General features: G+C 38.4%; 1 protein-coding gene across 9 annotated transcripts in view; it reads right to left on the bottom strand.

The window, feature by feature from the left end:
- The window catches only part of TMC1 (transmembrane channel like 1), a 379606-nt gene that overhangs the window by 245817 nt on the left and 107711 nt on the right, over positions 1-26078 (bottom strand). For all 9 annotated transcript variants that reach the window (XR_009008543.1, XM_057547720.1, XM_057547721.1 and 6 more), the window contains exon 3: positions 10314-10456. The gene's annotated coding sequence lies outside the window, so the exon portion shown is untranslated. The remainder of the gene's footprint in view (positions 1-10313; positions 10457-26078) is intronic.

The following is a 26078-nucleotide window of genomic DNA, read 5'->3' as shown; positions in this document are numbered from 1 at the left end:
CTATTTCCATAAGTTATTCTGGCTAAAGGATCTTCTGAAACACATCTGAGTTCTCACCATTTTAATAAAGAAAAGAATGTGGTATGAAGACAGAGGTTGCTGCCTCAGCTTTCTTTACCTCTTCCCAAGTTTTGCTGGAAAAACTTCCTCCTATATTCATATCTACATAGCAATGGCTAACATCTTTTGGGTGATAATAATGTGCTAAGTTTTGTATGCATTATTTCATTCAACACTTAAAACCACCTTATGAGATAGATATTAGTATTAGCCTCATTTTATGGATAAGGAAATAAAGATTTCTAGACGTCTAGTACCTCATCCAAGGTCACACACTAGTGTGTGATAACGGGAGAATCTGAACCCAAGTCTGACACCCAAGCCAGACCTCTTAGCCACTAAGCTGAACCACCATTTAACTTTTCTCATTTCCCTTTTCCTAACCCTCAGTTACTTCTGATTTCTAAGTGTTCTCAATAAAAGTGACTTGCAATTTGTTGATATGAAATTGGAATTAAGTATACAAGAATTTGTTAAAAGATGGTGCAGGGGAAAAGAGAAGGAAGAGGATAAGAAAAAAATGAGCTCTGCTCCCAGATAATGGAAGACTCTGGACTCACATATTAAGCAACTGGAACCTATACATACAGAATGATAAAACCAGTGCTGACTAATGTGTTCTTTGCATATGTCTCAGTGCCTTGTATGAAGTAGGGGCTGGATAAATGTTTGTTAAACTAAAGGTGGAACCAAATGTGTTCTAGAAGCATTAAGGGAATCCGATTAGAGACATGAACAGCGTTGGATGGGAAAAGAGTCTGTTGAGAAAATATGGATTATCTTCTTTACAATAGTGAAGAGTAACTGCCTATACTACTTTTCCATTATCAGAAAGTTCCAAAGGTCGTGTAAAAATTGTGAATATTAAATAAAAATAACCAGCTTAAGAAAGCGATTTATTACAATGAGAACTGCTATGACGCAACTAAATATTTATCGAATGCCCATTAAATGCAGGCACTGCACAACAGATATTTTGAAGCCTTAATTTGTTCACAATACTGGCAAAAATTGCTACATCACTATTCAAACTGTGGTCAGTATAAAAATGGTAATCAATGTAACCACAATTTATAAGCTTACTTCTCTCTAAATCAGAACCATTCTCAATTAGAATAGGAATTTATGATTCTAGGCCAATTTACTTCAAGTACCCATTTATTTTTGCTGTATGGTGTTTTAAATATAAAGCAAGCTACATCTTCAAAAACATAGTCTTTAACATTGTTTCCTGAATTTAGCATGGTTAAAAATATACTAAAACTAAAGTGGGCTCTGGATTCCCACATGTCACAGTAAACTCACCAAGATCTAGAATCTTCCTCCTATAATGGAAAGCTCTAAAACCCTTCTCCTTTCAAATAGTCTTCACCATATTTGAAAAACCAAGAGACCACATTTATTGCCACAAATACTGAAACACTTGATTCTACCAAGAAGTCACGTTTCCACTGTTTCAAAAATGATCTTAGAAATGAAAATCTATGCATAACTTCTCAACTTCAAAATATCTTTACCTTGGCAAAAATCATTATAACAATATAATAAAAGAATGGACTCATGAACTAAAATCTATTTTTCAACAATTAATATCTATAATATGAAAGGGCTAAGATGATCACAAATTTGAGAAAAGATGATCATGCACCATGCAAATGAGCATATGAAAAAGGGTTTCAAAAAGAAGTGGGGCCCAGGCAGGAAAGGGTGTTTGGTAGTGCTATTTCTTATTTTTTATTTCATGAAACTGAATATGTCACTCTTTACTTAAACATTTCAATGGTTTCCCATTGCTTGCAATATAAAATCCATTACCATACCTTACCATAGCTCTCATTGACTTAATTAAAGCTCACTTCTCTATCTTTATCCCCAGCACTCTCCAAAATGCTCCCTAAATTCTCATCATACTAGCTTTCCTGTGGCTCTTTGAATAATAGCCCATGGGAAAAACTGCAAGACTTCCTTCCAATGATTAAAAATCTGTTTTATGCAACCTTGCTTTTACACAGTTTCCTCTAACTGAAATGGCCTTCCTTACCTGACTCATCTTCCAAACCCAGGCTAAGAGAGCCTTTCTTTGAGAAGCTGTCCCAAATCACTTATTCAAAAGCAGTTACTCACTTTTTCTTCTGTGTCACACAGTATTGTTATTATTTATTGCAGTTATTTTTCCCTTTTATGTTGGGAAATCCTTAATGTCAGAGTCTCTGTCTTAATTGTCTTTGTGTATCTCATGCCCTGGCAGTTTCAGACACATAGTAGATGACTGATAAATGTTAAGTGTTGTACTGATGTTACTGAATCCTAAGAAGACACATGGTATATATTTGAAAAATTATCCCTATATTTTAAAATCTATGATTTTTATTAAAATGATCTTCCTAGAACATCTATGTGTATTTTCCCTCCATTGTGCCTTGTTTCACATCAAAACTCTTTGCTTTTCTACTGGGTATAGTCTATCTCTTATTTTATAAGTATTCAACTGTCATCGTACAACACCATGATGGCTAGGAAAAGGACACAATCCATGAAAACATGTCATCTCACTTCTTAAGAAGAAAGCTGTCCAAAGTTATAAATCAGGAAATGTGTGTGTGTGTGTTTGCATGTGTGCACACAATTGCTATTACATAATTTGGAATGGAGGAGGCATGAGTTGAGGTTATATTTGAGTCATGTCTTAGTTATCAAGACCTGTCCTACAAAGATTATCATAAAACTACTAATAAAATGATAATAAATAATATTCACCCAAATGTCTCTTGACTTTTTTAGTTTGTGGGTACAAATAATGTCACAGTGTCACTTATACTCAGATATGCTCTTGAAAGAATTCCAGACCCTTTCAGAGTGTTCCTTTATCCCCACATTGCCCAATATGTCAGAATAGCTCAAGAAGGTCTTAGAAATCATTCCTGGGCTTCGCACACCGATCCCAACACTGGTGGCACTGTTGGCCATGCCAGAACTCTGCAGACTATGCTCCTACCACTGTTTTTTGTCACCCCACGATTGTTCCCAGCCAGTAATGCTCATAGAGAGTGGCAAGTGGAATAATACACCCTGTTTGTGAGGCCCTTTTTGGGCAGTCTCAGAAATATTGGGCAGCAGGACTTCCCTGGTGGTGCAGTGGTTAAGAATCCGCCTGCCAATGCAGGGGACACAGGTTCGAGCCCTGGTCTGGGAAGATCCCACATGCCGCGGAGCAACTAAGCCCGTGCACCCGTGCCCGTGCACTGAGCCTGCGCTCTGGAGCCCGCAAGCCACAACTACTGAGGGCCGTGCGCCTAGAGCCCGTGCTCCGCAACAAGAGAAGACACCGCAATGAGAAGCCTGCACACCGCAATGAGGAGTAGCCCCCGCTCGCCACAACTAGAGAAAGCCCACGCGCAGCAACGAAGACCTAATGCAGCCAAAAATAAACAAATTTTTTAAAAGAGAAAAGATTCTATTTCCCTTATTAAAAAAAAAAATGAAAGAAATAAATAGTGGGTGGAGGTGAAAAGCAGCAGGGTCCTGGGGCTCAGGGTTGCAAAGATAGTGAGATGACGTTTTTGTTTTTTTGTTTTCTTTCTCCTTGGACTGACACACAGAATGGTTTCACTAGGACTGATTTCTAGTATCAGCTGCCACATTCTAACACCCCTTTCACTCTCATGGACCTTCTGACATTTGGCCTGTACTTGAGCCTGACTTGTTTGGCTGAACATTTTCCTTATGGTGAATTCTTTACCAGGACTCCACCTGGCTTCATAAAATTATCAACTTGTGCCCCCACCTCTAACACATGCACACTCCAACCTCAAATCCACCAGACATACCTGTGAACATCTGAACTGTGAACCACACTTAAGTTGTTTATTTATTTATTTTTTTTCATGAAGTTTCTCAACACTCCTTTGGAATCAGTAATTACAAAGATATACTTCTAGGGGAAAAGAGTGTCATCCAACTCCATGTCACCTAGGTATCCAAAATCAGCCTTGAATCAGGGATAACTCCCTCCAAGACAGCAACTATCATTATTAGAAATATTTTAATTATTGGCATTTACAGCTTCGGGGAAATCCAGGATCACTCAGTTCAAACAGCTAGAGTGAGTACTGCTGAAAATGATGCCCATAAATATAGCGAAAATTTGAATTAGACATTCACTGAAAAATTAAATGGTAAGAAAGTCATAAAACCAAATGCATTTTTTTTTCCCTATCTGGTGAAACACAATTCTCTTCTTCTACTTGGTATATCTTATTAACATAATATAGTTATTACAGGAATCTCCCTTTTCCTGATGGATGGCTTTGGTTTGAGCAATGTCCTTCTGCAACTGTGCCGCATGTAAATATTGACTGTGATGCAACATACTCCATAAACTAAGATTTTAAATTCAAGAACTGATTTCATTGTTGGTACATAATGAGATTTCATTGAAGATAAAAGTAGTTTTCTGAATATTTATAACTCAGTAGATCAGAAACAGTACAGTGGGTGCAATTCCCAAACTAGGGAGAGGCTATGTACCACTCTGCTTCGAATTCTCTGGTCATGTAATGTAATAGTGGCTCCTCTTTGAACAAAGTATAGGACAAAGGTCAGATATTTCAGATGACTGAATGTGGAAAAAGCACTAAAACAATTTCCCAGCGAATGTATCTAAAATATTATTTATTATATAGTATGGGTATCTACGGTAATTGAACTTACTAAATCATTTATTTTGTATGGTTACACTTTGATATTATAGGCCAGATCAAAATGACACACAAGAGCAGTAGAAGGCCAGTTGCTCTAAGTGCCTATGTATTTATCTTTCTACTCTAAATGCTTCCAGATATTACAATTGTGTGGGGTAGAGCTGAAGTTTTTTGTTTGTTTGTTTGATCTTCTTTGAGCTGTAAAGAGTCACTTAAGTGACCCTCCCAGGTAAAAAACAATATAGAACAAGTATCTACCCATTGTTCTGGTAGAAGAATATAAGGCCTTTGGTTTTGTTCCAGTAGCTAAATAAATCTGCCCACATCCTGATAAGCAGAAGTTTTCCTTGGGATGAAGGTGGCCCAAACTGCATAAGGATTCCAGTCCCTGAACCCTAACCAGTATGTGAAGTGAAAAATTTTAATCATGGAAAATAAAGTAAAAAATTGGGGATGTCTGTGGGGACTGGTGATGCAGCGCTAACACTAGTGACTAAATGTTTATGAGGGAGGGCTGGTTTGAGCAGTATGACAAATGCTGGAAGTTCCTCCAACCTAGGCAGCTAAGCACAGCAGTTGTACTTTGGAGAATAGTCACTGAGCATGAAAGTGTGAACTAAAACGTGTTATTCACTGGGGACCCAACATGAGGCCTGGTCAAAGACCCGGATTCACTAGACCATTCCAGCAGCAGTATAGCATCTATCAGACTGTGCAGGACCAATATTCATCCTTGATATTAAGTTGCATCAAGAAGAAACAGCAGTAGAGTCAGAACTCACACCACCATAGCCATCACTGTAGCCATCTTTGAACCAGGATTCTTAGACTACTTGGGAGAGGGGACTCACAAGAAGAAATATTAGAATTTTTACTAATCAGTTTTATGGGGGTTATGCATAGGAAAGTTTAAGTGTTTCATACATAAGGTCAAGTACTCCAGATGACCATGGTTAGTAAAAGAGCCACATTTACATTATAATTCAGAATATAAGTATTTGCTCTGATAGCTTTTAATTAAACTTTTGTAATGTTTGCCTTTTCCTTGCCATGTAAATAAAATCCAGCCGCTAACCAATCAAGCAGAAAACTTGGGATTTGGGACAGGACAAAAAACAAAAATAACTTGTTTTTTAGCTTCACCTCTTTTAAGGCCAGAAAATAGTAGAGTGGGTGACTGGCTAAGGTTGAAATGTTTTAAGAGTGGAAATCACCAAAAACATAGCCTCAGCCCATATCAGAATACACACACACACTCATAACACATACACATTCCTTAAAAACATCAGTCATTAAAGCCTAGAGTTTTTTTTTTAATACACCATGTTTAAGAATTGACTCCACAGAAAATGACAAGTCTTAAATTCTAACTAGTGGCTAGGACCTCTATTTTATGACTCAGACTTTCTGTTCTTGTTAGGAGATGGAAGGAAAGCAGTACATCTTGGTTTATTTAGTTTTTCTCCAAACCTACTTATCAGCTAAGGTTACTATGAAGGCTGAAGTTATGGGATGGTTCAATTCTGTTTTAAGCAATGGAAGATACACTGTGATTGCCTGTTTTACATTAATTTTCTTCCCAGGGGCCAGCAATTAAAGCATTTTTTTATTTTTTCAGAGGTAATTGTTTAAAGCCACCTGTATCACTCAGTGTTTTCACTTGCCTCAGGGATAATTAGAGGAAATCTATTGCAAACATGTCATGGGATGGGATAAAAAAAATGTAGTGAGTACCTTCAAAGTCTTAGTGCATTTTACTGTGTGTTGTAAATTTCATATATTCAACTTGACTCTCTCCTCTAGCTCCTCTGTCCCACCTCACTCCCACACCCATCTGAAAGATAAAAATATGTGAATGCTATCTACTCAGACTTATAGAGAGTAGTAGCAGCAGCTTTGAAATCTTTCAGCACAGTTCCTCTAACCTGTGACATCATTTAACCATAGTGACTCACATTTGTGTAGGTATTCAGGACTTACAATATTTTTGCATTGAGCCTTACACAACCCAGTGAGATAGATAAAAGAAGAATTGTTACTATTCCTGTGACACAGTAGAGAAAACTGAGCCTCTCAAAGGCCAAGTGATAACTTAAGCCAGCTAGCTAAGGAAACTGGCTTGCCTGACTCCTAGGTCAGCGTTGTTTTTACTACACTATTTTGTCTCTTTCCAACTCTTATGTGACTTCCCATGTGACTTACCATGTTTGCAGCATATTCAGCATGTATATTTTTCTCATGGAAAGTAAATCAGATAGCAGTAAGCAGAACAGAGGAGGGAATTTAGAGAATTCTCCGGGTAGGTTGCTCTGGATAGAAGTACCCATTTAAATCTCTATGAAGATTGTACATAGCCCTTACAGGATACACCATATATATCTTGCAACCAAAACTCAAGTATAATTTAATGTTTAGAACAGGAAAAATTAGTAGCCCAAGAAATTTTCCTTAGACGCTATCGTGAAGGTCTGTCAATTTCAAAAGCTCTTACCTTTGTTTGATGGTATTAGTGCCCAAGAGTAATTGAAAATATGCTTGTAATTCCACAAATATGATCAGATTTCACATTTTTGCATTTCATGAGCTCCTTCAAGCCTGAGCCCAGGTTTTATTTGCCTTTATATTATTGCAGATGAGCACAGTGCCTTGAGAGTAATAAGCATTTGGTAAATATTTGGTTTTGTTGTTAAGCATTTGACAGATACCTATATGCCACCATAGGTTCTGATTTAGTATGACTAGTCATTACGTCTCTCAACAAACTTCTAAACAATATTTCATTGTTGTTCTTGATACACACATAGACACAGGTCGTTCTTTAGTAGATTCACTGAGAAAGTTGTTTGCAATCCTCTTTCCAACCTAGCACTTGTTGATTAAACTGAGTCTTTAACTTATCCATCATTATAACTTGGCAACAAACATCTGTGTGTCTCTGTGTGTGTGTGTGTGTGTGTGTGTGTGTGTGTGTGTGTATGAAGGGGTGAAAAAGACTAACAATAGGCTTGGATTTTACAAACACTTGGGCCTTTCTGCACTACTCCCTAGCATGGTTTCCCATTCCTTCATCTTACTATAAACAGCACTTCTCAGCCAAATATGTTTAATTTAAGATTTAAAAAAAAGAAATACATGTTATATATTTTTAAATATATTTATAATATATTATACACAATATATAATACAAAGTATATACTTAATATATAGTTTATATATTGTTATAACATATTTTTATAATTATATATACATGTATATATTCATATGTATATGTGTGTATTTTTTTTCTCTTTTCCAAAAGAAATTTTTAAAAGGGCCTGTTTAATGAATCTACTTATTATTGTTTCCTCTTATCTTAGGATATGTACAGATATTAGTGCAATTTATATAAATCCTGAAAGAACAAGTATTATCCCTAAGAAAACATTTTATCAATTAGGATATTTCAATGTATGATGACAGACATTAACTAGATTTATTGTGGCAATAATTTCACAATATATACAAATATTGAATCATTATGTTGTACACCTGAAACTAATGTAATGCTGTATGTCAATTATACCTCAATAAAAGAAATAGAATTTTTCAATCAAAAGCATCAGAAATCAACCCAAGTTCAGCAAGAGGAAGTTGTTACATCAGATAGAACACAAAATCTACAGGAAGGCTGGAGAAAAACTCAGAACCAGGTCAGGATGGGAACCAAGACCACTGGAATTGCTTGACCTTCTTTTCAGGCTACTGATACTGCTGAAATTAATAAATGCATGCCAATCATTACTGTTATTTTGTACTCAAGTTACTTCATTCAGTGTTCAGAGTCCTGAGAAAGAGAACTCACTTGGCTTAGCTGTAGCCATATGTTCACACTTAACTTTAGGATTGGGGAAATTATGCAGCATCAACCATATGACTTGAGGTGGCGGGGTGGGTGGAGCCCTAAATGAAAGTGAGGACAACTCCTGGAACTGGGTTGAATGCTCCTGAGTGACCACAACAACCTCAGGTAACTTCCATAGTTCATCTCCTTTTGCTGTCCCCACACTGTTCTCTCCATGCATGGACCTTCTTCTAAAATGTCCCCAAATAACATAATGTAGCTCCTTTGCTGAATACACACTCACTGCTTCTCCAAATGAAGATAATTTAAATTCTCACTACCTCCTGCACTTGTTTCCAAGTCTAGGATCTCTTGCTAGGCATCCATTTCTCCTCCAGTTTCAACATGATTCTATTTCAATGTGCAGTAAGTTATGGATTAAACAAGTATATTTAATCACCACCTGTTATGGGTTGAATTATGTCTTCCCAAAATCTACACATTGAAGTCCCAATCCCCAGTATTTCAGAATGTGGTCTTATCTGGAGACAGGGTCTTTACAGAGATAATCAAATTAAAATGAGGTCACTAGCAGGGTGGGGGAGGGAGGGCTAATTCAATATGATTTGCATCCTTATAAAAAGAGGAAATTTGGACTCAGAGACAAGGAGTCCAAATTTATTTTAAGGAATTGGGTCATGTGATTAGGGAAGCTTGGCAAGTTTAAAATCTCATGGGGGAAGGCCTGAAGGCTGGAGACTCAGGAAAAGAGTTACAATTTGAGTCTAAAGGCAGTCTACTCACAAACTAGGAAGAGCTGATGTTATAGATAAAATCTGGAGGAAGTCTGCTGCCAAAATTCTCTCTAGCTTGGGGGAACATCAGCCTTTTATTCTACTCAGGCCTTCAACTGATTAGATGAGGCCCATGCACATTATGGAGAGCAATATACTTTACTCAAAGACTGAAATGTAAATCTCATCCAAAAACACTCTCAAAGAAAGATTCAGAATAATTTTGACCAAATATCTGGGCACCTTGTGGTCTAGCCAGGTCAGTACATAAAATTAACCATCACACATGGTCTTTCTGCTATGTGTACATCCTAGTACTTCTCTGTGTATCCAAACCTCTTCTTTTTATCAGACCAGGCAGATTGGATTGGGACTCACTCTGCCAACCTCATTTTAACTTAATCACTTCTTTAAAGGTCTTATCTCCAAATACAGTCACATTCTGAGGTACTGGGGGTTAGGGACTCAACATATGATTTCGGGGGTGGAAGGAGGGACACCATTCAGCCCATAACACTATGATTACTGCTATACTTTACTAGCACTACAATCCGACTCTGACTACCACTGCACTAGTCCTCCTCCTTGTCCTCTTCCTATTACTAACACTTCCAGAAAGTCCCTTCCAGTTTCAATTTTCCATTTTTCTATAAAATAGATTGTACACAGAAGATACCATGAAGCTCAAGGTTTCCACCAAGATTGCAACAAGTTCAGCCAGAGTTCACGGAACACAGCTTACATAGCTATTGAAGCATATTTCAAGACACAGGAATTTTGATCAAGGAGGAAATGCCAAACTATAAAGAAGTTATAAAGGCCAGGAAGACTGGCAAAACCGAGACCACCCTCCCAGGGGGAGTTTGATTCTGTTAGTGGTTACCAACAGCAAAGTTTTCCAGCTTAGGGAGCTGAAACATTCTGGGACTAAAGACTCACCAGCAGTTGTTAGATGTCACAGGGTTCATCACTTGAATGGCTGGTCTGGTTTCCTCAGTAGTAAGAGTCTAAGGAATGTTTACTCTTCATTCCTCTTTCAAACATTAAGTATATAATTGTGTTTACCAATTTTATGGTAATCCCTAGAAAATAATTGAGAAATATTGCCAATTAAGGAAAGCGGTGAATCCACATGGAAGATACTCCAAATACACATACGCATTCATACCTTACAGATATTTTAACAGGCCAGAAAATAATGAGCTTTCTCTGTTTCATCTTATATTCCATATAAGTGAAACTGTATGCACAAAGACAGTAAGATACCCAGAGATGAACACTGAGACATTCTTAAGTTTGTGTTTCCCATGGTACCTCATTCAGTGTCTTTTACATCATCTTCGTTCAGGAAATATTTGCTGAGTTTAGTAGAGAGAAGACTCTCCAAATTCTGATGATGCTAGCTTTACTGCTGCTCTATCTCTCGTTCAAAAATACGTGCCATGTGCAGCTCCCCTGCTAGTCACTGAACAAACAAGGTCACATCATGGATTTATCCTGAAGTTTGAGAGTCTATAAATAGTTCCCGTCAGCCCAACAGTCATTTATTCAGCCTGTGTTATGTGAAGACGCCATAGAGCTTATCATCCATTAAGGCAGACTGTGTGTACATGAATATCCATAATTCAAGGCAATTTGCTCTATTAATAGAGATATAAATAATGTATTTGGCATGGGGAACATGGCTAGGACAAGGCAGGAAACCAGAACCAGTGCCAGCTTGTGGAGCTGTTTGAAGGCTGAGCACCACTCTAATTACCACTGATAAATTCTTCTGTTGCCATTGATAAAGGTTGAAAACATCTGGAGACACAAAGCCTAGATAGCCTTATTGCCCTAATAGGCACAGAATGGAGTAGTAGGATAGTACTGACACCACTTCAGAGAATAACACCATTTTAGTGATAAAAAGCCCAATCTCATCCTCTCCAAAACATTCAGTTATGAAGCAAATATACCAATGTCTTTGTATTTTAATCCATATTATTGAAGCAAGCCAGATTTAAAACTCTTTAATGCCATATGCCGTAAGATAAAAATCATTAAAGGGAAAATAGTTACATAATCCCCCCAACGCCACCATTCGGTAATTACAAGACCAGTTCACCCTTCCTTATTCCCCTCCATCTCTCAGACTGACATAAAAGGAGGAGGGAACAAATCTGGGAAAGAGGTGAAGGTGACTCACAAATAAAGAGCTGTGAGAGAGGGAGGAGGGAAGATAGAGAGTAAAAATCATATAGACTGGGGAGAGAGTTTAGGTAGGGAGTGGATGGAAATGGGGAAGGGATAGTTAGTTGTGAATAAGAAAATGTAAAGAATGGGGAGAAGGGAAAAAAAGGATATGATGATTCTGATTTGGATCCCTGTAATATCCTTTGAGAGGTACAAGAACAGATTTCCTTTTTAATGAGGAGGAAGAGACAAGATTGCCTACTGAACAGTTTTTCTGAAATGCTACACTCTTCAGAGACTGAAACCTTGGGGTCCCCAATTTATTAGGATTGCAATAGAACCTAAAATATTTTGGTTGAAGTGAAATGCAATACATGGACACCAGACACTTCCAAACTAGCAATTAAATTCTGATTTACCCTAGAAAACTATTTTCTTAACCTAGTGACACAATTTCAAAACAATGGATATGAAAATAAAACATTTTAGGGATTCTGAAAACCCTATTAGGACATGGGTTTTTGTTTTTGTTGTTGTCTAACTACCTATTATTTTTCCCAGAAGCAAGCCACTTGAAGTATCTAGGTCAGAAATGAAAATCTCTCCACACCAACTGAATCGTAAATGCAAGCATTTAATGAAAGCTTCATTTCTTTACAATCTATGGAATACATTAGCTAGTTAATGTTGATCTTTTAAAGTGCCATGTCTTTTATTTATGATAAAAATATGTATATGCATGTGTGTATTCATGCCACATAAGGGGTATACACTGATACATTTATCAAATTAATTTAAGCATGTAATAACCACAATGCCACAAAAAAGCCAGGCTTATAATTTGTTTATTGTTAATATCTGACATCAAAAGTTCCTGGAGTCTCAAAGCTGTAACCTTAATAATTAAAAAACAAAGAAACAATTTATCGCTCAGTGCTCCAGAGTATCTAAACCTTCCACAAAGCGGGCTAAATGATTAAGCATAGGTTATAATACTTAAAGGTACTGAATATTTGCATTCAGACCCTAGATAGCTCTAAAACAAGCAACTGGGTGAGTGGGAGAATCACGCAACCTGAAGCAGATATATACACATCCAGAGCCCCTGATGCCCACAAGATGAGTGTGGAAATAGGAATCTAAAGTAGAGGGAGAATGACTCTTAAAGAAATACCTGTGTTATAAACTGCTTAACATCATGGCTTGTAACAAGCCATCATTTAATGGCCATTAACATAACAACCAGCTAGCAATTACTCAGAAAGTGAATACTTTTCAAATTTATGTGAACAATAATAATGTATGGATATGTATATAAGACAGATGTTAAGGGACTTCCCTGGTGGTCCAGTGGCTAAGACTCTGCGCTCCCAGTGCAGAGGGCCCAGGTTTGATCCCTAGTCGGGGAACTAGATCCCACATGCATGCTGCAACTAAGAGTTTGCATGCCGCAACTAAAGATCCCGCATGCTGCAACTAAAGATTCCACACTCAGCAATGAAGATCCCACATGCTGCAACTAAGAGCCGGCTCAGCTTAAATAAATAAATATATATTTTTTTAAAAAAGATAGATGTTAAGACTGTCGTGGGAAGCCCCTTGCAGTCCTGCTTAAAGGAAGGACTTCATCCTTGAATTGAACAAAAGCTGAAGGTAGTTCTAAACATAAGTTCTCCTATTCTCTGAGAGTAATGAAATGGGGCACAGCTCTCCTTTTGATAAAGACCCATGGAAGGGAATAAGGCTGAGCAGCAGTCCTTACCTCAGCTCCTAATCTCGAGTCCATTTCAGTCCCAAGCCATGTCCCAAGAAAAGAGAAGGTAGGGGTGGAATAAGGAGAAAGAAAATGGCTCCAGAATCAATCTAGGGCAGAGGCTAATCCTGCTAACCCACTGATATGTTGTTTGGCCAGCACTGTGTTTTCAAATGGAGAAAATTTACATTTAAAATAAATCCAGATTTCTAGCATTTCGGAAAAATTAGAAATCTCTGAGTTGCTATGCTCACTTCAGCCAGAGTTGAGTAGTTTTTGCTACCTTTAGATAGGGCAGGTGTTCTCTGGTTTACCACACTCCTCACCTCTCCCTATTGTGTTCCACCTAAGCCACTTTATTCATGTGTGCTACTTGCCCAACCCTATAGGCATGAGGGTTCACCACTCTGGGATTAATGTACCTTCTAAAAGCTCCAGGCAAAACTGTCAAGAAGTTCACGCATTTACAAAAGATTCTATAATTTCCAGAGTTTTCCTAAGTTTCCAGTCTGCTCCAGGGTGAGCTGCAAGACATGGAATCTTGCCTATTTATAGTTGGTTCTCTCATAATCCATACAGTACCTCAGTAAATGTTGCTTGTTACAAGCTAAGTGTAGAATGGACCAGAATAACCCTCAAAGAGCTCTGAACATCTTTAGTTTACTCAAATCCAAACCTTTGGATCCTCGGTTGGCCTTAAACCTAAATAGTCCTGGATTGTTAGGGGATAACTGGTTGTGCTGACATGGAAGTCACAAATCCGACACCCTGCATGGGGCCAAGTTGATGTACAGTGGAAAAAGAACTTGACTAGTGCAAAGGAGGAAAAACTTCCCTCGACTATGCTAGGTTCTGTGGTTGGCCTAAGAATTAAACTGACATAAGACAGATTAACAAGAGAAAAACATGCAAATTTAGTTTAGTATTTTTATGTGCACATGGGAGGGAGTCATCAAAAGGAAAATGAAGACTCAAAGAAGCCATAAGCCTGAAAGCTTATGTATCTTTTTAAACAAAGAACAATAAATTGTGGGGATGTGACAAGACAAATGGTCTTAGGCCACAGATAGTAAATTGTGGAACAGTGACTAGGAAATATATGGGGAAACTAATGGGAGATAAGGGTTATTTTAGTAGGTTTCTTTGTACAGAACCATTTCACTGTTGAATCCCAGTCTCTGGTGATAAGAATGTTCTTCTCAGTACAAGGAGGGCACCTTTTACATAGGACATTGTATGACCTGCTTTTAGGTACAAAGGGGGACGTCAGAGAGCCCTTCCTGCAAGTGCTGTTTCTCAAGCGCCTTCAGCTCAAAATAAATGCCAAAGTGGCATATTTTGGGGTGGCATGTTCTGAACCCCTTCACTAGGCATTAGAAGTCCCAGATGTATTGATTCTATAAATAAATGATTATTTATTGGGACTTCCCTGGCGGTCCAGTGGTTAAGACTCTGCATTTCCACTGCAGGGGGTGCGCGTTTGATCCCTGGTTGGGCAACTAAAATCCCCCACACCTTGTGGTGCAGCCAAAAAAAACAAAAAAACAAAAAAACCCAAATAAATGCTTATTTATTGTTTACTATGCACTAAGTACTGAGGATACAAACATGAATACAAGATCCTTTAAAGAGTTCAACCCAGGGAGGATTCAAATAAATAGATAGTTTCAGTGAAAGCAATATGAACTTGAGCCTGTCATTTAACCTTTCTAAACTCTGTTTTTCACCAGCAAAAAGGGGTTGACATGTCTGTTTCTTGGGGGCTTATTTCTTGCTACAGTGAGAAGCAGCTGAAATAATAAGACTGCACACTTTGCAAGCCATGAAACACAGGCAGCAAGATGACAGAATTGGATTCTTCCTGACTTTGTTTCTTAGGACAGCAATATAATAGATTGCAGTCAAAAAAGTAAGCATGAGACACACTGCACTCCAAACAGAGTTTTACAAAGAAATGGCCCCGAAGAACCTGCTGCATGCCAATCAGACTCCCCAAGTAGATGGAAGACACAAAGAAGAATCTGAGCATGGTTCAAAATACATTTCCTATAGTTAGTTGGGAGTAACAGAAGACTCTTGCCTGACTCACGCTAGAGGCATCTAAGGCAGAGTGTGGATGGTCCTGGGGAAATCTAGATGGCAAGAGAGGGCTTAACTAACTTAATTGTTTTGGTGGGGGATCGAAGAGGGAGCTGCCATGTTGGTACTGCATTACCCACTCTGAGCTTCCCTAAGCAAGAGATACGGGATGTTTCCTGTTGACCGAAGTGAGTTATTCAGGACAGAGTGACCTCTGTTATTCTTGGGTCCTACAGAGTTGGGCCACATAGACGTATGAGGTGACCTTAGTAGAAGCTGGATGCACACCCAATGATACCTGAGGACTGAGCAAGGAGTTGCTTGTTAACACCTGTTAACAGATGCATCCATTAAGGTAAAATGACCTACAGGCGAGAGAAACCCAGCAAGTGAAGAGTCCATGATACTGCAACACAGGAGCAAGAGTCCATTTTTGTTCCAAGTCCCTGCCTTCCAGGATTTCCAACAGAGGCTGGCATTAACCATCTGCCAAGTCAAAGAGCCAAAGCCAGAGAGCCAAGAGTCAACAGTCTTATCCTTTTATCTCTCCCCTCTCCCATGCTACATTTGACTCTAGGAAGGAGGCAAGCAGGGAACATGAAAGAGGAAGAGGAGACAAACTTGCTTCCTCTCCTACCGTAGGCTTCAGGCCAAAACAGGAGAGATTTCAGATTTCAGGAAAGAGAGATTTGGTGTTATATTTGCAGTTTTAACTTTACATGGCCCCAGACATTGTCAAGACTGAATTAAAGTTGTGTTTATGACTTAAACACATAGGACAGTTGTTTACCTTACAAACAGAAAAGACATGGGAGTAGCCTAGATCTGCACCTAGGGTCAGATGATTATCCTCCGCTAAGAAAGAATAAAGGGAAAGTAGGGAACATAAACAATGATGCATTTGATCAAAATGCACATGTCATTCACCATATGTATGTACTATATAAACAGGAATAATTCTGAGAAACAGCAGTGTTTTTTCCTCTTCTTGAAAAGCAGCTTTTAACAATGAACTATTGCCAAAATTGCCAAAATTGGCTATTTTATGTCCTTATTCTTAAGACAAAATGTGGTTAAAGCCTATTGACAGAATAATAATGGCTATAGGTCATGGTACAGATCTGAATTTGGAGCTCAACTGAAGAGCCTTGACAAAAATTGTATTAGGGGACTGTGAACCTCCCCAAGTAATGTTGATTTGAGTTGCCCCCATCCCTTGAAATTTAGGCTTTCTTCAAATTTTGGAAACGTGAGCAGTCGTATCATGCCTCATGCCTCAGTGCTCAAGTTTCTGTGATCTGTCAGTCAAGTGGAATCCTTAGAAGCACCAACTGGCCCCACTTGGCAATGAAACTGAGTGTAGATAGAATAATTATGCTATGCACCTGTGCCTCTATGCCACCCTAATAAAACTTCCAAAATAGTGTCCCCATCTTCCCCATCATCCTACTCAAGAAATTTAAATTTCTTATAAAGGAAATTAAAAAGAAAAGCTCTGTGATTCAAATAAGGATTATACTCAAGATTCTGCATTTGGAATATTCCTTTAAAAATTCAACTCTGCCCATTAAGTCATCCTGTGATTAACACATGGTTTAAATTGAAATCTGTCAAAGAAATTAGGTTTACTCCTTTACTTTAGCCTTGAAAAAAATATACCTCCAGGGAGTCTTAGATATAAGTTGTGTATACAAAGCAGGCACTTTCTTTTTTTTTAATTGAGAATTATGAGGGTGGAAAAGGGAGAGAAAATGTCCTCCTGCTCTCCAAAGATACTTTTCTAGACTTACAACCCTGATTCCTTCTCTCAGGTCCCTCCTTCCCACTCCTACATCTCCAAATTTTATCTAGAACAGTTTCAAGATTGATGAAACACCTTTCGTAGTTTCTGCTGTGTCGTCTTAAAGCTTCAATGCTTATCTTTTAGAGAGTTACTGCTGCCTCCTTCGCCCCAACCAATTGTCACTGACAGCTATGTTTTAAAATCTTTAGTGTCATAAAGATCCCTGCTAATTAAACTCAACCAGAGTATTCGCTCAGTGTCTGGTGTCTGTCCTTCACTGTGCATTTTCCAAAGATCTTCTTATCCCAAAGTTAATTATGCCAAAAGACAGCAGATTGTCTGAACCTCAGGGGGGATTTTTCCTGATTGCCTTTTTGCTATTATTCTTAGAGGATTATCCTCGATCATTAGTTGAAAAAACTATCTTGAAAAGAAGATGGAATTTACAATAGAAGTTTTAAATTTTGAGAACGTTCATATTTAATTAACATTATTCAATGGTATTAAAGCACATATCTACACAGAAATATATCTTATCGCATTTCACCATAGAGGCATACCAACAGGCTTAGAAGAAATTGGGACTATAAAGAGAAACACATACTTCATCAATCCATTTGAGCAGCTCCTCATATAATATTATATACTTAAAAGAAATATAAGGCATGGGCCATGCTCTCAGAGATCATACAGTCTAGCTGAATGGGTCTGAATCTTTTGAATTTCATAGACCAATAACTTGGAGAATAAAAATGGAAGGGACAGACACGATAGAGACATCAACTTTTTCTTCTGCCTAGCTAAACAATAAAAATGACTAACATTTACAGAGTGCACACTATGTGCCAGACATGGATATGAGGGCTTTATTTATTTCACTTAGAATTTACAGCAACTGTTCTGACATTTTATAAATATATAAAACATTAATTATATATATTTTATTATTGATATATATAACTATATGTAGCTTATGTGTGTGTGTGTGTGTGTGTGTGTGTGTGTATACTGTTATCATCCCCATTTTTCAGGAAACTGAAGTCCGCAAAAGTCAATGATCTCAGCCTCATCAGGATTTGAATACAACCAGTCTGGCTCCTAGAACCCTTAACCACCATACTTTCTCGTATCACTTAATTTCATTGTTTCATGAAAGAGCTTTACCTTAATACTAAGAGAGTAAACAAGTCAACTAACTACAAAATAAAGATCTGTTAGATACAATGTATTTAGCTTTAGGACAAAAGCTACATTGCCCTTATTTTTGTCATTTTGTATGGATCTATAAAGACTGGCATTTGGGAGCCAAGGAACAACGTTAAAGAGACAAAACCTATACATAGAAAGTGTAATTAAAATATGAGCCGATTTGTGATTCAGGTGAGCAATAAAATCACTAAAGAAGTGGAGCCCACAGTGGGTTGAAAGACTGAATGGTAAAAAGGTGTGGGGAGATAATTCCAGACAGGTAGAGGATATAGGCAGAAGCCCAAGAAAGGAAGTAACACAGGAGTATGAACAGTGAATATACCAGTTTGGCTCAATCAGAAATTTGACCCAGGATAAATGGCACAAACTGTAGGCCCATGAACTCTACCAGACTTACAATTATGTTTGTTTGGCTTGCATAGTATTTTTTTAAATAATCTATTTTTTAATATAACATACTTTCAGAAAAATGCACAAATTATATATGTGCAGCTCAATGAATTTTCACAAATTTTGAACACACTCATGTAACTCCTCACATATCAAGAAACAGAACACCTACTAGCACCCTATAAATCTCTCTCATGCCCCTTTTCCAGACACTACCCCCCAAAAGTAATTACTATCCTGACTTCTATCATCACGGATTGGTTTTGTCTGTTTTTGAACCTTATATAAATAGAATCATACAGTGCATATAATTTTGTCTCTAAATTTTTGTGTTAGTGAGATTCACCCATGTTGTTTCATGCAGCAATCATACATTCCTGCTCACTGATGTATAGTATTTCATTTATAAATACACTACATTTATTTATATACTCTATTGTAGATGGGCAGTTGTGTTGGGGGTATTATAAATGAAGTTTCTTCGAACATTTTGGTACATAACTTTTGGTTCACATGTGTGTACATTTCTGATGGAAATGGAATTGCTGGATCATAGTGTAGGTATACGGAGCTACACTATGGACACTATCGGCTTTAATGGACACTACCAAGCAGCTTTCCAAGGTGGTGGCTCCTGTTTATACTCCCACCAACTGTATCTCACTGTAGTTTTAATGTGCATCTCCGTAATGATTATTGAAATGGCAACTTTCTTCAGATGTTTACTCACCATTTAGACATCTTCTTTTATAAACTTAAAGTCTTTAACCTATTTTTCTATTGGGTTGTATCTCTTTCATATTGCTATGTAGATATTCTATATTCTGCATATCAGTCATTTGTGAAATATGTACTTTACATAGCAACCCTTCTCATGCTCTTATTGGTGTCTTTTAACAAACAAAAGTTGTTACTTTTTTTTTTTTAGATTTTTTTTTTTTGATGTGGACCATTTTTAAAGTCTTTATTGAATGTGTTACAATATTGCTTCTGTTTTATGTTTTGGTATTTTGGCTGCAAGGCATGTGGGATCTTAGCTCTCTCACCAGGGATCAAACCTGCAACCCCTAAATTGGAAGTTAAAGTCTTAACCACTGGACCTCTAGGGAAGCCCCCAGAAGTTTTTACTTCTAACTTATGGCTAGTATCGTTGCATCCTTTTAAACAAATCTTTGCTTACCCAAGATCATGATGATATTCTTCTATGTTCTCTTCCTCATTATTGTTTTACTTTTCATATTACATACACAATCCATTTGGAAGTGATTTTTATATATTGTGTAAGGTAGAGATCAAGATTTATTTTTTTCGGGGAGACCTTCAAGATGGCGGAGGAGTGAGATGTGGAGATCGCCTTCCTCCCCACAAATACATCAGAAATACATCTACATGTGGAACAACTCCTACAGAACACCTACTGAATGCTGGCAGAAGACCTTAGACTTCCCAAAAGGCAAGAAACTCCCCACATACCTCGGTAGGGCAAAAGAAAAAAGAAAAAGCAGAGACAAAAGAATAGGGACACGACCTGCACCAGTGGGAGGGAGTTGTGAAGGAGGAAAGGTTTCCACACACTAGGAAGCCCCTTCACTGGTGGAGACGAGGGGTGGGCCACAGGAAAGCTTTGGAGCCACGGACGAGAGCGCAGCAACAGGGGTGCGGAGGGCAAAGTGGAGAGATTCCCACACAGAGGATCGGTGCCGACCAGCACTCACCAGCCCGAGAGGCTTGTCTGCTCACCCGCCGGGGCGGACAGGGGCTGGGAGCTGAGGCTCGGGCTTCGGAGGTCAGACCCCAGGGAGAGGACTGGGGTTGGCTGCGTGAACACAGCCTGAAGGGGGCTAGTGCACCACAGCTACCTGGGAGGAAGTCCGGGAAAAACTCTGGACCTGCCTAAGAGGCAAGAGACCATTGTTTCAGGGTGCGTGAGGAGAGGGGATTCAGAGCACCGCCTAAAGGAGCTCCAGAGACGGGTGCAAGCCACGTCTATCAGCATCAGCACGGACACCAGAGACAGGCATGAGACACTAAGGCTGCTGCTGCCTCCACCAAGAAGCCTGTGTGCAAGCACACGTCACTCTCCACACCTCCCCTCCCAGGAGCCTGTGCAGCCCGCCACTGCCAGGGTCCCGTGATCCAGGGACAACTTCCCCAGGAGAACGCACGGCGCGCCTCAGGCTGCTGCAATGTCACGCTGCCCTCTGCTGCCGCAGGCTCACCTCGCATTCCGTACCCCTCCCTCCCCCCGGCCTCAGTGAGCCAGAGCCCCCGAAGCAGCTGCTCCTTTAACTCCGTCCTGTCTGAGCGAAGAACAGACACCCTCAGGCGACCTACAGGCAGAGGAGGGCCCAAATCCAAAGCTGAACCCCAGGAGCTGTGCAAACAAAGAAGAGAAAGGGAAATCTCTCCCAGCAGCCTCAGGAGCAGCGGATTAAATCTCCAAAATCAACTTGATGTACCCTGCATCTCTGGAATACTTGAATAGAAAATGAATCATCCCAAAATTGAAGCAGTGGACTTTGGGAACAACGATATGTATATATTTTTCCTTTCTCTCTTTTTGTGAGTGAGTATGTGTATGTTTCTTTGTGTGATTTTGTCTGTATACCTTTGCTTTTACAATTTGTCCTAGGGATCTGTCTGTCCGGTTTTTTTGTTTTATTTTTTTCTCAGTATAGTTTTCAGCGCTTGTTACCATTGGTGGATTTGTTGTCTGGTTTGGCTGCTCTCTTCTTTCTTTCTTTTTTTTTTATTTTTAATAATTAATTTTATTTTATTTATTTTTTTCTTTCATTCTTTTTTTCTCCCTTTTCTTCTGAGCCATGTAGCTGACACAGCCTTGGTGCTCTGGCCAGGTGTCAGGCCTGTGCCTCTGAGGTGGGAGAGCCGAGTTCAGGACATTGGTCCACCAGCAACCTCCCGGCTCCACGTAATATTAAATGGCGAAAGCTCTCCTAGAGAGCTCCATCTCAACACTAAGACCCAGCTCCACTCAACGACCAGCAAGCTACAGTCCTGGACACCCCATGCCAAACAACTAGCAAGACAGGAACACAACCCCACCCATTAGCAGACAGGCTGCCTAAAATCATAATAAGGTCACAGACACCCCAAAACACACCACGGGACACAGTCCTGCCCACCAGAAAGGCAAGATCCAGTCTCATCCACGAGAAAACCGGCACCAGTCCCCTCCACCAGGAAGCCTACACAACCCACTGAACCAACCTTAGCCACTGGGGGCAGGCACCAAAAACAACGGGAACTACAACCTGCAGCCTGCGAAAAGGAGACCCCAAACACAGTAAGTTAAGCAAAATGAGAAGACAGAGAAACACACAACAGATGAATGAGCAAGGTAAAAACCCACCAGACCAAACAAATGAAGAGGAAATAGGTAGTCTACCTGAAAAATAATTCAGAATAATGATAGTAAAGATATCCAAAATCTTGGAAATAGAATGGAGAAAATATAAGAAAAGTTTAACAAGGACCTAGAAGAACTAAAGAGCAAACAAACAATGATGAACAACACAATAAATGAAATTAAAAATTCTCTAGAAGGAATAAATAGCAGAATAACTGAGGCAGAAGAACGGATAAGTGACCTGGGAGATAAAATAGTGGAAATAACTACTGCAGAGCAGAATAACGAAAAAAGAATGAAAAGAATTGAGGATAGTCTCAGAGACCTCTGGGAAAACATGAAACGCACCAATATTCAAATTATAGGGGTCCAGAAGAAGAAGAGAAAAAGAAAGGGACTGAGAAAATATTTGAAGAGATTATAGTTGAAAACTTCTCTAATATGGGAAAGGAAATAGTTAATCAAGTCCAGGAAATGCAGAGAGTCCCATACAGGATAAATCCAAGGAGAAACACGCCAAGACACATATTAATCAAACTGTCAAAAATTAGATACAAAGAAAAAATATTAAAAGGAGCAAGGGAAAAGCAACAAATAACACACAAGGGAATCCCCATAAGGTTAACAGCTGATCTTTCAGCAGAAACTCTGTAAGCCAGAAGGGAGTGGCAGCACATATTTAAAGTGATGAAAGGGGAAAACCAACAACCAAGATTACTCTACCCAGCAAGGATCTCATTCAGATTTGACGGAGAAATTAAAACCTTTACAGACAAGCAGAAGCTAAGAGAATTCAGCACCACCAAACCAGCTTTATAACAAATGCAAAAGGAACTTCTCTAGGCAGGAAACACAAGAGAAGGAAAAGACCTACAATAACAAACCCAAAACAATTAAGAAAATGGTAACAGGAACATACATATCAATAATTACCTTAAATGTAAATGGATTAAATGCTCCAACCAAAAGACATAGATTGGCTGAATGGATACAAAAACAAGACCTGTATACATGCTGTCTACAAGAGACACACTTCAGACCTAGGGACACATACAGACTGAAAGTGAGGGGATGGAAAAAGATATTCCATGCAAATGGAAATCAGAAGAAAGCTGGAGTAGCAATTCTCATACCAGACAAAATAGACTTTAAAATAAAGACTATTACAAGAGGCAAAGAAGGACACTACATAATGATCAAGGGATCAATCCAAGAAGAAGATATAAGAATTGTAAAAATTTATGCACCCAACATAGGAGCACCTCAGTACATAAGGCAAATGCTAACAGCCATAAAAGGGGAAATCGACAGTAACACAATCATAGTAGGGGACTGTAACACCCCACATTCACCAATGTCCAAATCATCCAAAATGAAAATAAATAAGGAAACATAAGGTTTAAATGACACATTAAACAAGATGGATTTAATTTATATTTATAGGACATTCCATCCAAAAACAACAGAATAGACTTTATTCTCAAGTGCTTATGGAACATTTTCTAGGATAGATCATATGTTGGGTCACGAAGCAAGCCTCGGTAAATTTAAGAAAACTGAAATCATATCAAGTATCTTTTCCGACCACAATGCTATAAGACTAGATATCAATTACAGGAAAAAAACTGTAAAAAACACAAATACATGGAGGCTAAACAGTATACTACTAAATAACCAAGAGATCACTGAAGAAATCAAAGAGGAAATCAAAAAATACCTAGAAAAAAATGACAATGAAAACATGACGACCCAAAACCTATGGGATGCAGCAAAAGCAGTTCTAAGAGGGAAGTTTATAGCAATACAATCCTACCTCAAGAAACAAGAAAAATCTCAAATAAACAACCTAACCTTACACCTAAAGCAATTAGAGAAACAAGAACAAAAGAAAACCCAAAGTTAGCAGAAGGAAAGAAATCATGAAGATCAGATCAGAAATAAATGAAAAAGAAATGAAGGAAATGATAGCAAAGATTAATAAAACTAAAAGTTGGTTCTTTGAGAAGATAAACAAAATTGATAAACCATTAGCCAGACTCATCAAGAAAAAAAAGGAGAAGACTCAAATCAACAGAATTAGAAATGAAAAAGGAGAAGTAACAACTGACACTGCAGAAATACAAAGGATCATGAGAATTACTGCAACTAACTATATGCCTTAAAATGGACAACCTGGAAGAAATAAGCAAATTCTTAGAAAAGCAGAACCTTCCAAGACTGAACCAGGAAGAAAACTAAAAAATAAAAAGAGACCAATCACAAGCACTGAAATTGAGACTGTGATTAAAAATCTTCCAACAAACAAAAGCCCAGGACCAGATGGCTTCACAGGCGAATTCTATCAAATATTTAGAGAAGAGCTTACACCTATCCTTCTCAAACGCTTCCAAAATATAGCAGAGGGAGGAACACTCCCAAACTTATTCTACGAGGCCGCCATCACCCTGATAGCAAAACCAGACAAAGATGTCACAAAGAAAGAAAACTACAGGCCAATATCACTGATGAACATAGATGCAAAAATCCTCAACAAAATGCTAGCAAACAGAATCCAACAGCACATTAAAAGCATCATACACCATGACCAAGTGGGGTTTATCCCAGGAATGCAAGGATTCTTCAATATATGCAAATCAATCAATGTGAGACACCATATTAACAAATTGAAGGAGAAAAACCATATGATCATCTCAATAGATGCAGAAAAAGCTTTCAACAAAATTCAACACCCATTTATGATAAAAATCCCCCAGAAAGTAGGCATAAGGGAACTTACCTCAACATAATAAAGGTCATATATGACAAACCCACAGCCAACATGGTTCTCAATGGTGAAAAACTGAAACCATTTCCACTAAGATCAGGAACAAGACACGGTTGCACACTCTCACCACTATTATTCTACACAGTTTTGGAAGTTTTAGTCACAGCAATCAGAGAAGAAAAAGAAATTAAAGGAATCCAAATTGGAAAAGAAGAAGTAAAGCTGTCACTGTTTGCAGATGACATGATACCATACATAGAGAATCCTAAAGATGCTACCAGAAAACTACTAGAGCTAATCAATGAATTTGATAAAGTAGCAGTATACAAAATTAATGCACAGAAATCTCTTGCATTCCTATACACTAATGATGAAACATCTGAAAGAGAAGTTAAGGAAACACTCCCATTTACCATTGCAACAAAAAGAATAAAATAACTAGGAAAAAACCTACCTAAGGAGACAAAAGACCTATATGCAGAAAACTATAAGACACTGATGAAAGAAATTAAAGATGATACAAACAGATGGAGAGATATACCATGTTCTTGGATTGGAAGAATCAACATTGTGAAAATGAATATACTACCCAAAGCAATCTACAGATTCAATGTAATCCTTATCAAACTACCAACGGCATTTTTCACAGAACTAGAACAAAAAATTTCACAATTTGTATGGAAACACAAAAGACCCCAAATAGCCAAAGCAATCTTGAGAAAGAAAAACAGAGCTGGAGGAATAAGGCTCCCTGACTTCAGACTACACTACAACGCTACAGTAATCAAGACAGTATGGTACTGGTACAAAAACAGAAATACAGATTAATGGAACTGGATAGAAAGCCCAGTGATAAACCCACGCACATATGGTCACCTTATCTTTGATAAAGGAGGCAAGCATATACAATGGAGAATAGACAGCCTCTTCAGTTAGTGGTGCTGGGGAAACTGGACAGCTACATGTAAAAGAATGAAATTAGAACACTCCCTAACACCATACACAAAAATGAACTCAAAATGGATTAAAGACCTAAATGTAAGACCAGACACTATAAAACTCTTAGAGGAAAACATAGGCAGAACACTCTATGACATAAATCACAGCAAGATCCTTTTTGACCCACCGCCTAGAGAAATGGAAATAAAAACAAAAATAAACAAATGGGACCTAATGAAACTTAA

The sequence above is a fragment of the Balaenoptera acutorostrata genome, chromosome 6, assembly GCF_949987535.1.
Source record: "Balaenoptera acutorostrata chromosome 6, mBalAcu1.1, whole genome shotgun sequence".
In the NCBI taxonomy this organism is placed as follows: domain Eukaryota; kingdom Metazoa; phylum Chordata; class Mammalia; order Artiodactyla; family Balaenopteridae; genus Balaenoptera; species Balaenoptera acutorostrata.
The sequence above is the reverse complement of the archived record's forward strand: the minus strand, read 5'-3'. Positions and strand labels throughout refer to the sequence as shown.